This window comes from Panthera onca, chromosome B1, assembly GCF_046562875.1.
Source record: "Panthera onca isolate mPanOnc1 chromosome B1, mPanOnc1 haplotype 2, whole genome shotgun sequence".
Classification (NCBI taxonomy): domain Eukaryota; kingdom Metazoa; phylum Chordata; class Mammalia; order Carnivora; family Felidae; genus Panthera; species Panthera onca.
Window position 1 is genome coordinate 177616647 of NC_138342.1, and position 12917 is coordinate 177629563.

Genomic DNA, 12917 nt, shown 5'->3' on the forward strand with positions numbered 1-12917 from the left:
CTGCCCTGAAATTTTTAAAGAGATCAAGATTGGACTTGATATTCTCTTTTACAGGTCGCAGGCCCTTTTTATCACCTCCCAGGATGAATTCCTGATGCAAAACCTAATCGCAAGCTAACACAACGACTTAAGGCCTTTTTATCCCTAATTATCACCACTAACCACCAACTGTCCCTCTGATAAAAAGCATTTTTATATCATTCCTATCACTGGAGTCCTACATCCTACATCCTGTAGTCATTACAGCTATTTTCTAAATAATCCCAGATCTACCTGCTTCCAGTCACACAAGAGAAGTGCACTTCCTGTCTCCCTTGCAGCTCATTGGTTGCCACGTGAATAGGTCCCGCCAAGGAGTCGTGAGCAAAAGAGATGTGCATCACTTCCGGTTTAAATGTTAATTACAGTGCAACCAGCAACCTTCAGGGTAGGAGCAGCTCCATCAACCCGGGTGTTTGTGTGAGTACCGTGAGCGGGGGCCCAGACGGCCATCGATGGACACAGAGCGAGAACAAGGAAAAGACCTTTGCTGTTCTGAACGGCTGAAACCTCGGGGTTGCTTGTTACCGCACTGTAACCTGACCCATTTCAATTAACATCACCCCTGGGCGAGGAGATGTCGTTTTAAATCATTTCGGAATTTCATTCATTCCTTTATTCCTTTATCTACCGAGGCCCTCCTCTGTACTTGGAATTGGACTAGCTCTGGGGAAACAGCAGCCCAGAGGGCACACGTGGTCCTTTGTCTAGGTCTGTGGCTGCAGGTAGAAAAATGTGGGGAAATAAAAACTTTATTCACTTAAGTAGAAAGTGGCTTGTCAGCTAGCCTCTGTGAGGTCCGTTTCCTCATCTGTAAAATGCACACAATACCTACCCTGCAAGGTTTTTATAGAGGTTGGCAGCAATGCCTGGTCCCTGAAGAGGAAACTAAACAACAGCTATAAATATTTTATTTCACATTTCATAAAAAATTACTTTGGGCAAACAATGAAAAGGTAGCAGAAAATAAGAATTTAAATCCTCTGAGTACCATTTTCACATTATTGCCATTTTCACATGATTCTTTATTCTAGGGTATCTTGGGGTGTGTGTGTGTGTGTTTATTTTTAATTTAGTGATTGGCCTTCCGGCCCTAACTGGAACTGGTTCCAGGATCAAGTAGCAAGTAGCTTGGGTTTCCTTGGAGATGAAAGGCCTCAGAGAGGGTTCTGTGTTTCCATGGGCCCCGCTTGCTAAGGACAAATACCACCTTCCCACAAGCCCTCAAGAATACCTGTGTGAAAGTGAACCTCTGATGTACTGGGATCTTTTCTGTATTTGGATCACCTGAAAGGCGGGAGAGGCAGGGCGAGAAGAGATGCCCGCAGAGAACAGGTTGCACGGAGGGATTAGAGATAGTGGAAGGTACCCATGTGGCCTACATGATCATTTTCATCGGTATGAATGAATGCATGAGTGGGCGTCCGTGACTCAGGCCAGGTCTGAGTGGCTGAGGATGCACATGATTTCGAAGCTGTCCCCAACTTCCTCGGTGTCAGAAATTGAGAAGAGGCACATGAGGAAGTTTTCTTGAGATAATCATCATCGCCATCTCGAAACAGTCCCTCGACGCTCCCGGCAAGAGTGATGACATTTGGACCGTCTAGAAAACATGCAAAATAGCCGAGCATTTGCTTAATCTTTACGAGGTGAGCAGGGATGGAAAAACAAATTCAGTACTCACACCCTGGGGAGCTAATCAAAGCCAGAGAGCTGTTGACTGACAAGCCTGAGGAATGGGCAGGTCTTAGGGTGTGAGGACAATGTTCGGGGACATGTTGCATTTGGGAAGCCGATGGAGGTGGTGAGTATGTGGTCAGATGTGCGAATGTAAGCCAAAGTGAAAATGTTAGGGCTGAAGATACATATTTGGGAGTCACCCTTACATGAATAGTAATTGAAACCTTGAGAATGATTAAAAATAGTCCAGATTCTAGGGGGACCTGGGTGGCTCAGTTGGTTTAGCAACAGACGGCGGCTCAGGTCATGATCTCACAGGCCGTGAGTTCGAGCCCTGCATCGGGCTCTGTGCTGACAGCTCAGAGCCTGGAGCCTGCTTCAGATTCTGTGTCTCCTTTTCTCTCTGGCCCTCCTGCTCATGCTCCATGTCTCTGTCTTTTTCAAAAATAAATAAACCTTAAAAAAAAGGTAAAAAAAAAAAGACTATCAAAGTCATGAAAAAAAAAATAACCCAGATTCTAGACAATGAAGGCCGAAGAGATAACAGGATGGTGTGAAAACCACGATTGCTAAGAACATCAGGCCTTCTCTACGGTGCCTCTAGAAATGAGCAAAATAAAGAGGAACATTGGGTTGGTCCCTGTCTTTTGCTTCAGCCATTAAAGCCTCAAAGTGCCAGTTCTTCCTAAGTGGTGTAACATAAAAATTAAAAGCATGGGGTTTTCGAATCAGGTAGATTGAGATTTGAATCATTGAATCATTTCCAAAATGTACTACATGTGTGACCTTGAGTGAGTAAGTTAATCTCTGAGTTTTGGTTTTTTCAGCTATAAAATATGATAATATCTACAACAAATAGCTGTTTGCTAATTAGAGAGTTACATTATATATATATATACACACACACACACACCTTATATATATACATATACGATACATATATACATATACATATAACTATATATGTATGTATATATATGTGTGTGTGTGTGTGTGTGTATACACAACAAATATCAGCACTCCCTCCTCCATGGTATAGAATCTTTGCTAGAAAGTGGTTGTCCGGCCAGAGACTGTATTTCCCAGGCTCCCTCGCAGGTAGGTGGCCACGTGACTGAGTTCTGTCCAGGAGAATGTGAGCAGAAAAGACAGCACAAACTCCCAGGTCCGGCCCATAAAACCCTGCCATTCAGGGCTCCTCCATTTTTTTTCTCTTTCCAATGGATAGAATGTCAGTCTTGGGTCCCAGACTTATGATGTGGAGGAGGGTTATCTTGCTGAACTATTCTATCACCCACTTGTTCTATGAGCAAGAAATAAATTTTGAATGTGTTAGAACCATTACATACTTGGGAGTCTATTTGTTACGGCAGGTACAAATAGCAAATAACCAATAAGGTAGCAGTTAGCCTATTCTAATGGGTTTTATTTTTCAGTGACATGACTCCTGAGAGTCAAGCATGTATCTAAGAGGTACTGATAAATAATGGTATCATTCTAGTGCCTTCAGGCCCCACGTCTGTTCTTGTTAGGGCACTAAATACCCAGAGATGTATACTCTAATCTTTTTGGAAGAGAGAGAAGTTGATAATGTTAGGGTTGGCTATACAAGCTTTTAATAACACACCATAAGAAACAGGGTAGGTTCTGAAAGAGGGCAGGGCACAGGTTGAAGTTTGCAGACATGTGGTCAGTAAGAAATTTCTTGTGGCAATGTGCTGGAGGGACTCTTAAAAACACAGGTGTCAGGAGGCGCCTGACTGGCTCCGTCGGTGGAGCATGTGACCCTTGATCTTGGGGTTGTGAGTTTGAACCTCATGCTGGGTGTAGAGATTAGTTAAAAATAAAATCTTGGAAGACAAAAACAAAAAACAAAACAAAACCCAGAGATGTCAAATATTCATTTTTACATTGCTGAAATGTAAACCTCCTTTTCTCAAAACTTAAACAAGTTTAAGCATAAGAGACTCTTAAATACAGAGAACAAACTGAGGGCTGCTGGAGGGGAGGTAGGTGGGGGGATGGGCTAAATGGGTGATGGGTACTAAGGAGGGCACTTGTTGGGATGAGCACTGGGCGTTATGTGTAAGTGATGAATCACTGGGTTCCTCTCCTGAAACCAATATTGCATGGTATGTTAACCAACTTCAATTTAAATAAAGAAACTAAAAAATAAAATAAATTTTAAAGGAAAAAAAACCCAAAACACCAAAAAACAAGTTTGATATGCACACACACACACACACACACACTACATCTCTATATTATACATCTCTAAAAGTAGCACAGTTTTTTGTAAAGATATGGCTGAAAAGCTTTGGGAAAGCCAAAACCTGGTTATGGCTTAGATATCTCAAAGAGGCACTTACTGAAATAGGAGTCTAACTAGAAAGACTAATTAACTACATTGTGCTCAGAAGGAAAGGTAATGGTAATCATGAAACCTTAGTGGGGCAGGAGGGGTGGGGGGAGAGTTAAAAAAAAACAAAAACAAAAAACAAAGAAAGAAGGGTCAGACTTTGCCAGTGTTTATCAGTGTCCTGGAAGAAATCCACCGAGTCTGGTCAACAAGACCATTCCATTCAGAAGAGTGTTTCTCCTCCATTGGAAGAGATGGATATTTTATTAGAGCAGTCTATGCTAAAAACAGCCTTAAATCATTTATTTCAGCAGTTGTAGCAAGAGATGGTAAGCCACAGATATGTCCATCAAATTATGGTATGTCCATACAATGGAAAAATCAGCCATCTTGGAAAGATATCCAAGGTATAATGTTAAGAGAGAAAACCAGGCTTATGATGGTGTGTCTAGAGTACTACCAGAAGTTCATCTACAAGTGAAAGAAATACACAAACACGTATGTCTCTACCACATATAGAATATATCTCAAAGGAAGCAGAGATATTGGTAGGGATTGATTGAACAGGGAACATACGTGGGAATGTGATTCTGCTTGCACTGCATCTTCTTTTTTTATTTGAATTTTTTAACGTGCATGTTTATTATTATTATTATTATTATTATTATCCAAGAATAACAGTAAGTAGTAAATTAAAAGACAGAACAGCAGATCATCTGAAAAGCTGTTTTGTTTTGTTTTACTTTAGCAAATCTGCTGCACACACAAGAACAATGAAGGGGTAGCTAAAATTGGATGTACATTCTAAATTCACTCTTTTCCCTCTAATTCTAGCTGTATCAAGGCCCTTCTTAAAATTATAATTGGCTTCTCATATACACAAGTCTACAGAGAGAAAACGACCTGCCCAGTGAGTAAGCTGTCCTCTGGTCCCCTCATGGTTATATTTCTTACTCTAATTCAAACATCTACTCTTGGGAGTTTGAGTATAATAATTGTGGTCCTGTATGTCTAATCAGAACACCTGCATCTGAAACTCCAACCAGAAGACCAGATCTGGTAAGGGGATCTGCCCCAGAGACTGGCAGCTGGTCAGTCCGGAACCCTCCATTCGCTAAGTGGGTGGCTAATGCCCGGAGCAGAGGAAGAGCAGTTTGCCCAACTGGCCCCATGCCTATGTCAGCCACACTCCCCGCCTCCACTCCTCAAGTTCCTTCTGCCTGCCTTTCATCCAGCCCTCTATCCCATGGAACCCATGCCATTTCTGGGAGGAAAGGGAAGAATGCGGATTTTTCTCACCAGGCAGTGGTTCTGTAACCTCATTCGGGGGCTAAAATATTAGCAGAGGATGTGTTATGAACCAAAATAGACAAAATAACAACAAAACGAAGCCAGGGCTATCTAAAGACTGTGTCATTAAAAATGATTTCATCCCCCCTGGGCTCCGGAGACGTGATTTACAGGAGGCAGTCAGCCTACCCAGGTGGTGAGAACTCATTTTTAATAAATGATAGCGAGTAGGTTTATCCCGACCTGTGACTATGAGTCACTGTATTTGAAGCTGTTTGACAAACACCCATCAGAAACAGATGACCTTGTCCAGGGGACTTTTCTTTTCAGGGAAACTAAGTGCGTTTCCTGAGAATGCTGCTACTGAAGGTCTCACGTCAGATCAGTGAGAGAGACGCGGGCCTCTGTGGACCAGACCGCGTGGTCACCAGGGTCCCCTTCTCCTCCAGACGTCTGTGGTTCTGCGTGCTTGGAAACCTGGTAGGAGGAATAGCATGTACTTCTGAGTAAAACAAACCGTGGTGGGAGAGGGGGCGACGTTACTTTTCGGGGAAAAAAGCGACAGGCTTGTGATCCCTGCCGTCACTGATCATAGTGCAAGTTAATGACAGACGGAAAGCTCAGCAACCGTTTGTTACTTGAAATTCCCCATCACTGTGATTGAGCACCTTTCCCAAGTGTGAAATGAGGAGACTATTCACAGGCGCACAGGTACCTGTGATGTGTGGGGCTGTGGGCCAGGGACAGGAAGGAGGGATTCTCTGTGAATCCCAAAAGAGGTAGGAGTGATGGGGACACTGTACTCTCAGAGGACCAATGTCACCCCTTTGATGGACTCTTGCCTTCCACAGTCTGGCAGCCACACGAAAGCAGCTTTGGGACGGCTTCCCAGAGGCAGTAACGGCCGGCTGCAACCCCTTTCTCTTGACTTCTCCCCATTTCTTCCACTTTTTTCCTTCTTACTTGAAGGTACCATTCTATCATCGAATAGGAATTTTTGAGAGAGAGAGAAAGAGGGAGAGTGCCAGCAAGGAGAGGGCAGAGGGAAAGAGAGAGAATCTCAAGGAGGCTCCGCCCTGAGCCTCCAAAGTGAGGCTCCATCCATGACCCTGGGATCATGACCTGAGCCGACCTCAAGAGTCGGAAACTCAAACAACTGAGCCACCAAGTCGCCCCAGTAAATTTGTTTTTAAAGGCAAGAAGAAACAGGTGTTTGGGATCAGAGATAAATAGGAGTGGCACTTTCTCGCTCAGGTAGGAGAGGAAGGGATGAGAGGATGGGAAAGGTGAGAATCTGATTGAGAAGCCAGAGTCTCAATCCCAAAGAAAAAGATAAAGCGTGGGGGGGGGGGGGGGGGGTAGGTCAGTCCAAAGCAGAGCAACCTAAAAGCCTTTTTATTTCCAGTCTTTGTTTTGTTTTCATTTTGGCCCACACTGATGCAGTGAACGTTTGTGTGGGCACACGCATGCGTGTTTGGTTATATAAACAAGAAAAATCTCTGGGAAAATACACAAGAAACATAACCTCATTTGCTTCCAGAAGGGAACTCCTTGTACATTGAATGAGGTGGCTATATTACCTATTCAAGCTATACATCAATAAAATATGTAGACAACAGAGTGTTTCTTAACTAATGGGTATAAGAAAACAGTGATTCCTGGGGCGCCTGGGTGGCTCAGTCAGGAAAGCGTCTGACTTCAGCTCAGGTCATGATCTCACGGTTGGTGAGTTCGAGCCCCACATTAGGCTCTGTGCCGACAGCTCAGAGCCTGGAGCCTGCTTTGGATCCTGTGTCTCCCTCTCTCTCTGCTCCTCCCCCACTCAAGCTCTGTCTCCGTCTCTCTGTCTCTCTCTCTCAAAAATGATTTTTAAAAAACATTAAAAAAAAAAAAGAAAACAGTGATTCCCATCTGAGCAATAATGAGTATAATGTTATAGGAAATTGAACCTATCAGCAAATGAAACACTTCTAGATAAGAGTCACAGTAGGACATTCCACAATCAGATACACACACACACACACACACACACACACACTATTTTCAATACATGACAGGGTAAAGAGGTTGTAGTTTTGAGACTCAAGAATATATAAATCTTTAACATTTCTATCTTAATAATTGTAAAAGTAACACATGCCAGATGTAGACGATACTGAAAAAATATTTTTAAAAATAAAATTACACTTACTCCCACAGTCAGAATTAACTACCTCAAGTACTTGCCCTGCCTAGAGGAAGCACAGTCAAGATACAAGACCACTTTTTGGTCCTATCTGACAAAACCACAATGTAGAATTGGCCCAGAGGGAGAAATCCCTTAAAAAAAAATTGCCAACCCAAATCCATAGCTTGATGTTTTGAATATTTTCCATTTTAAGTCTTTGGACAAATAAGGCAATATTTTTTTTCCCCTCTCTCTCTCTTGGGGTCATCAAATATCTGATTCCTGCAGTATGGAAGATTCTCTAGGATTCCTCCAGGAAGGATTCTGGCTTTTCCCAATCTGGATGCACTAAGGTTTTTTCCCCCAGAAAAGGGGAGGTGGGCTACCATCAACCATGCTTCTCCGTGGCCCCCCAATGACAGAGACGTGTTAACCTAGGTCAGCTCCAACCCTTTGCCACCCCTTTGGCATTCACCCAACAGTCCCCCCAAAGAAATAAAATTCAGTTTGTCTGCTTCATTATATGCCTTAAGTTAAACTCCCCTTGGAGGGCTAACATGAAACAAATCCAGAGATGCCGCAAGCGGAAGCAATGGGAGGCGTGTCGTTTAACACCGTTTAGAGGTATAAGTCCCTCAGTGTGTCACATGAGCAAGTCCCACATCGTGTGCACATCAGACTCACTTTCCTGCTCATTGCGTGTGATAGAGCACTGCAATTAAAAGCAGGACTTTGGGGGCGCCTGGGTGGCGCAGTCGGTTAAGCGTCCGACTTCAGCCAGGTCACGATCTCGCGGTCCGTGAGTTCGAGCCCCGCGTCGGGCTCTGGGCTGATGGCCCAGAGCCTGGAGCCTGTTTCCGATTCTGTGTCTCCCTCTCTCTGCCCCTCCCCCGTTCATGCTCTGTCTGTCTCTCTCTGTCCCAAAAATAAATAAAAAACGTTGAAAAAAAAAAAATTAAAAAAAAAAATTAATAAAAAAAAAAAAAATAAAAGCAGGACTTTGGAGTCAACCAGACCAGGAGCCACTGGCTGGTACTGCTGATTACTTAATGGGGACTTTGGACTGCATTTTTATCCTCTTAAGTCTCTATTTCCTTATCTACGAAATCAGGATAATATTACCTTCTTCATGGAATTTTTGTGAGGGTTCAATGAAAAAGCTATTAAAAATTAACCCAATGCATGAGGCACGGCACACACTGAGTCAGTATTATCTGCTCCCATTGTTCACATAGCGTGGAAACGAGAGTGCCTGTCTCACAGGTGAGTCAGCATTGCTCATGGTTTCCTGTCCCTTTCTGTTGTTGCCGGCCTCTGACACTTGTTCTAGTCCATGGGAATAGAGGAAAAAATCAATTCAATCCCTTGTATCTGGTTTACTTGATTAGGTTCATACAGTTGAGTGTAATTGGGTTTGAAAACGTCTCTGAATGGCAAATGTCTCTGCGAGCTTTGGTGTCATTTCCTAGCAATAACCGAGCACCAGTTAATTTTTCATTATTTCATACGTGGTTCCCCAAACTCTCATATTCTATTATTCTGGGTTCTAGAGCCCTTGACTTTTCAGGAACCATAGAAGGGACAACTGATGTCTTGGGTTCCAATTGGGTTCCATCTAGTTTCATCCCCACCACCCCCACACCCCACCCTGTATGACTGAGCAAACAAGACATCGTCAGAAAGGAATGGATTTTCCCGTTTAGGATTCAACCCCGATCACAGGCGAGCCGTCTCTAAGGAAACTCCAAACAATAAAAAGATGGCTTCCAATGGTTTTTCCTAAAATCCCAAAAAGTCTGGGAAGCTTGGCAAAGAGCTTTCAAAATCTTATCGGTCCCACGTAAAACACGGAGAGTCCGCTGCCATCAGCTTCTGGCTTCCCCAGACAAGAAGAGAGCATCCCGGCAGCTCAAGGACCCAGCAAGTGACTTCAGGGGACTCTGGAGTGCCCAACCACTCTTTTCCAGATCATTGTGTGACCGGTCACAAGGTCACAGAATTTGGAATTTTTTTACATAACAAACAAGGCACATTTCCTATATCCCACAGCAGTGACAAATGTCAGCATATAAGGCACTTGTGTTCAAAACGAACACTTTCCCACCAAAATAAAGATAGAGCCATGTAGATTGGCTTAATTCCAACTTGCTTGATACGTTCTGTAAATTCCTCCAGTGTGTTCCTAAAAGGAGACTATGAGAATACGTCTTGTGCTCCCACGGCTTTTCCCCTTTACCCCCATTCCACTCTTACCATTCTCACCCCACCCCTACCAAATAACAATAACTAAAAAAAAAATTAATAAATAAATAAGATGCCTTGCATTTGTGTGCTAGGTTCTCCTAAAAGTGGGCTGCATCCTGTTTCTCTTATGAGTAGGGAAACCAGGACGAAGGAACACAGACCATTCATACAAGGCACTATTGTATTGTAATGAATAAAACAAGAACTATGGGGCCAAAAGAAAGTTCTACCCCCAGCCTCTCAACATTGAGGAAATGAAGAAGGAAGAAGAGGAACCCAAAACCCCGCTCCTGGATGTCTAAGTCTAGTGAATAGTGGCTTTTTCATCTAAATTAGGCAGAATCTAGAAGCTAGGAGTCAGGCACCTATAGGACAGTTGCTGAGAAGGCAAGGTGGTGGATGGAGAAGGGAGGGCTCGGGTGAGTGGGCACTGGCTGTCAAGAGAGGGTAATTTATATCCGAAGGTAGGACGACCGTACATCCCGGTTTGCCTGACGTCATCACGTTTCACTGTGATCACTGTAGCACTAGTTCAAGGAGAAGGCGCATCTCCTTTCACTCTCCAAACTGTCCTTGTTGGGACGCTAAGTTTTACATTCACCCTACCACCGAGAGACATCATAAAGCCGCTAAATGTCCCACAAGGGACGATAAGGAAGGCTCGTTTTGGTTTGGTAGAGACAAAATCTGGGTGAGTTGATTGATGTTCCACAGAGGATGTTGTAGAGAATAAGTATCAATAGAGAAGGGTTAATACCGCACAGAGGGGAGCCCGGGGCACTACTGTCCCTCAGGGACATTACAGCATGTCGCCACCCTCTGTCCTTCGAACTCCCTGCGTATTTTGTACTCGCACCTTTGTTTGTCTTTTATAACATTCCGTCTTATCATATAGCTGTGTGCCTGTCATACGTACGGAGTATTTCTTCTACTCACAGGTAAATTCCTCAAGGTAGAGGTGATGCCTTCGTTTCCTCTTCATTTCCTCACCCAGTGACAGGAAGTCACGGTGAGAAGAAGAGGTTGGTATACAGAGAGAAGTAATAAATTCTTATATCTCCAATTAGAAGGTGGTAATTGAGGGGGCGCCTGGGTGGCTCAGTGGGTCGAGCGGTGGACTTCAGCTCAGGTCATGATCTCGCGGTCTGTGAGCTCGAGCCCCGCGTCGGGCTCTCCGCTGCCAGCTCGGGCCTGGAACCTGCTTCCCATCCTATGTCTCCCTCTCTCTGCCCCTCCCCTGCTTGCTCTCTGTCTCTCTCTCTCTCTCTCTCTCTCTCAAATAAATAAATAAACATTAAAAAAAAAAAAAAGATGGTGATTGAGGCTGCCAGCTGCCCACCAACATCCATTTCATCCTTCTGTCTGGGCACATAGCTGACCACATTACCCAGACTCCTTTGCAGTCAGGATTACCCTGTGACTAAGTTCTCCCTCAACAGAATGTGAATAGAAATGGTGTGTGTCACTTCTAGGTTTGAGCCTGAAAAAGTGGTTGTGCCTCCTCTGTATTCTTTTGTTCCTTCCTACCAGAAAACCCACCCACCATTCAAGCTTCGGCCGGGTGGCAATTATAAGACCCCGGCTGATGGTGTAAAAGAGTAGTGGAAGGAAACTTGGTCCCCGGGAGTTTGTGTGGGGGAGAGCTGTCCGCCAAACTAGAATGTTCCCTTGGATTGTTATGTGAGAGAAAAATCACTTCTATCTTCTTTAACCACTGACCTGTCACTATGTCTGTATTATTATAGTGAGCCCTGACCCAACTAATAGACCCAACTACTAAGTTGGGGATCTTTACTGCTTTGTTTGTGCCTGACAGAAAATGGCAGCAACAAGTATTTGTTAAAGTAATGAATAAAATCACCACCCCCCCAATATGAATGACAGAAAATTTGCCAATAAGACTCAAAGGTTCGTCCTAGATACCACTAGAAAATGGCTTATCTATTATGGAAATATCTCTGTATACATTATGAACTTAGAATAGCAGCCCGCTGTGAAATTAAAGTTACAAGACAATGTTGAGTCTTGAAGGGAAAAATTAGAATGCATTAATCAGGCAGTTCTTCTCTGATGCTAGCAATAAAAGACAGTCCCTGACCAAGTCTGCTTAGTATATGTGCCTCTTCAGAGAAGAAAATGGCTGATAAACCTGGCACAGATTAATTGAAAACACGTTAAGATTATCCAGCTGCTTTTGCTCTGCTTCTGATTTCGTGAGGCCACTGTGTGGTATTCTTTGATTTCATAAGCAAATGTTCCTATTCGAAGAAAAAAAAACATGAAGCACTCATTCATCAGTTTATACGGACTCAATTGTTATCTGTATCCATGTAGCATTCAGTATCAGCTAGGTTATGGTGCCATAACAAACACTCCCCAGTCTAAGTGCTACGTAAGAACAAAATTTTATTTATTGCCCTGGTTTCCATGCCCATCATGGGTTTACAGGTGGATTCTGCTCATTGTATGATTCAAGGATCTAGAAAGATGGAGTACCTCCTACCTAAATGTTGTCAGTCACTGCCACAAGGTAAAAAAGAGGGCCGTGGAGGGTCTTAAACTAGCAATTAAATGTTCCAGCTAAAGTGACAACTGGCCTTGTTTAACTCTGAAAGTCCCACATCCTGGGAAACCTCGTAGTCTCAGCCCCATCGGTATGGTTCGTCACAGTCCTAGCTGAGAAGTGACACATCTCGTTGTTATTCACAACTCAATGTCGAGAACCAGTCACATGGCTTCTCCTAACCACATGGCGGGCTGGGGGGGGGGGGGGTGGGTAGGAGGGGGAAGGGTGGGCAGGGAAGTACAACCTGTAAGTGTGACCAGAAGCGGGAAGAACCAGAAATATTTGCCAGCCAGCATTAGCATAATCCCTTATCATAAATTGGTATTCTTATTTATACATCATTCTCTCGTGAGTTTTTTTTTTTCCTCCTTGCTTTTGATTCTATGTGAACTTGTTTATATAAGTAAATTCTGAATTTGGCTCAGTGTGTTGAATCCCCACCTCTATGCTGAGTTATACAGGCTCTGTAGAGACAAATAAGCTATAAGCCCTCCCCTCCAAAAGTTTAAAATTATTAGGGGACGTAAGATACCAACATTATAACCTAAGGTGGAAACAGAAGATTATAAAAA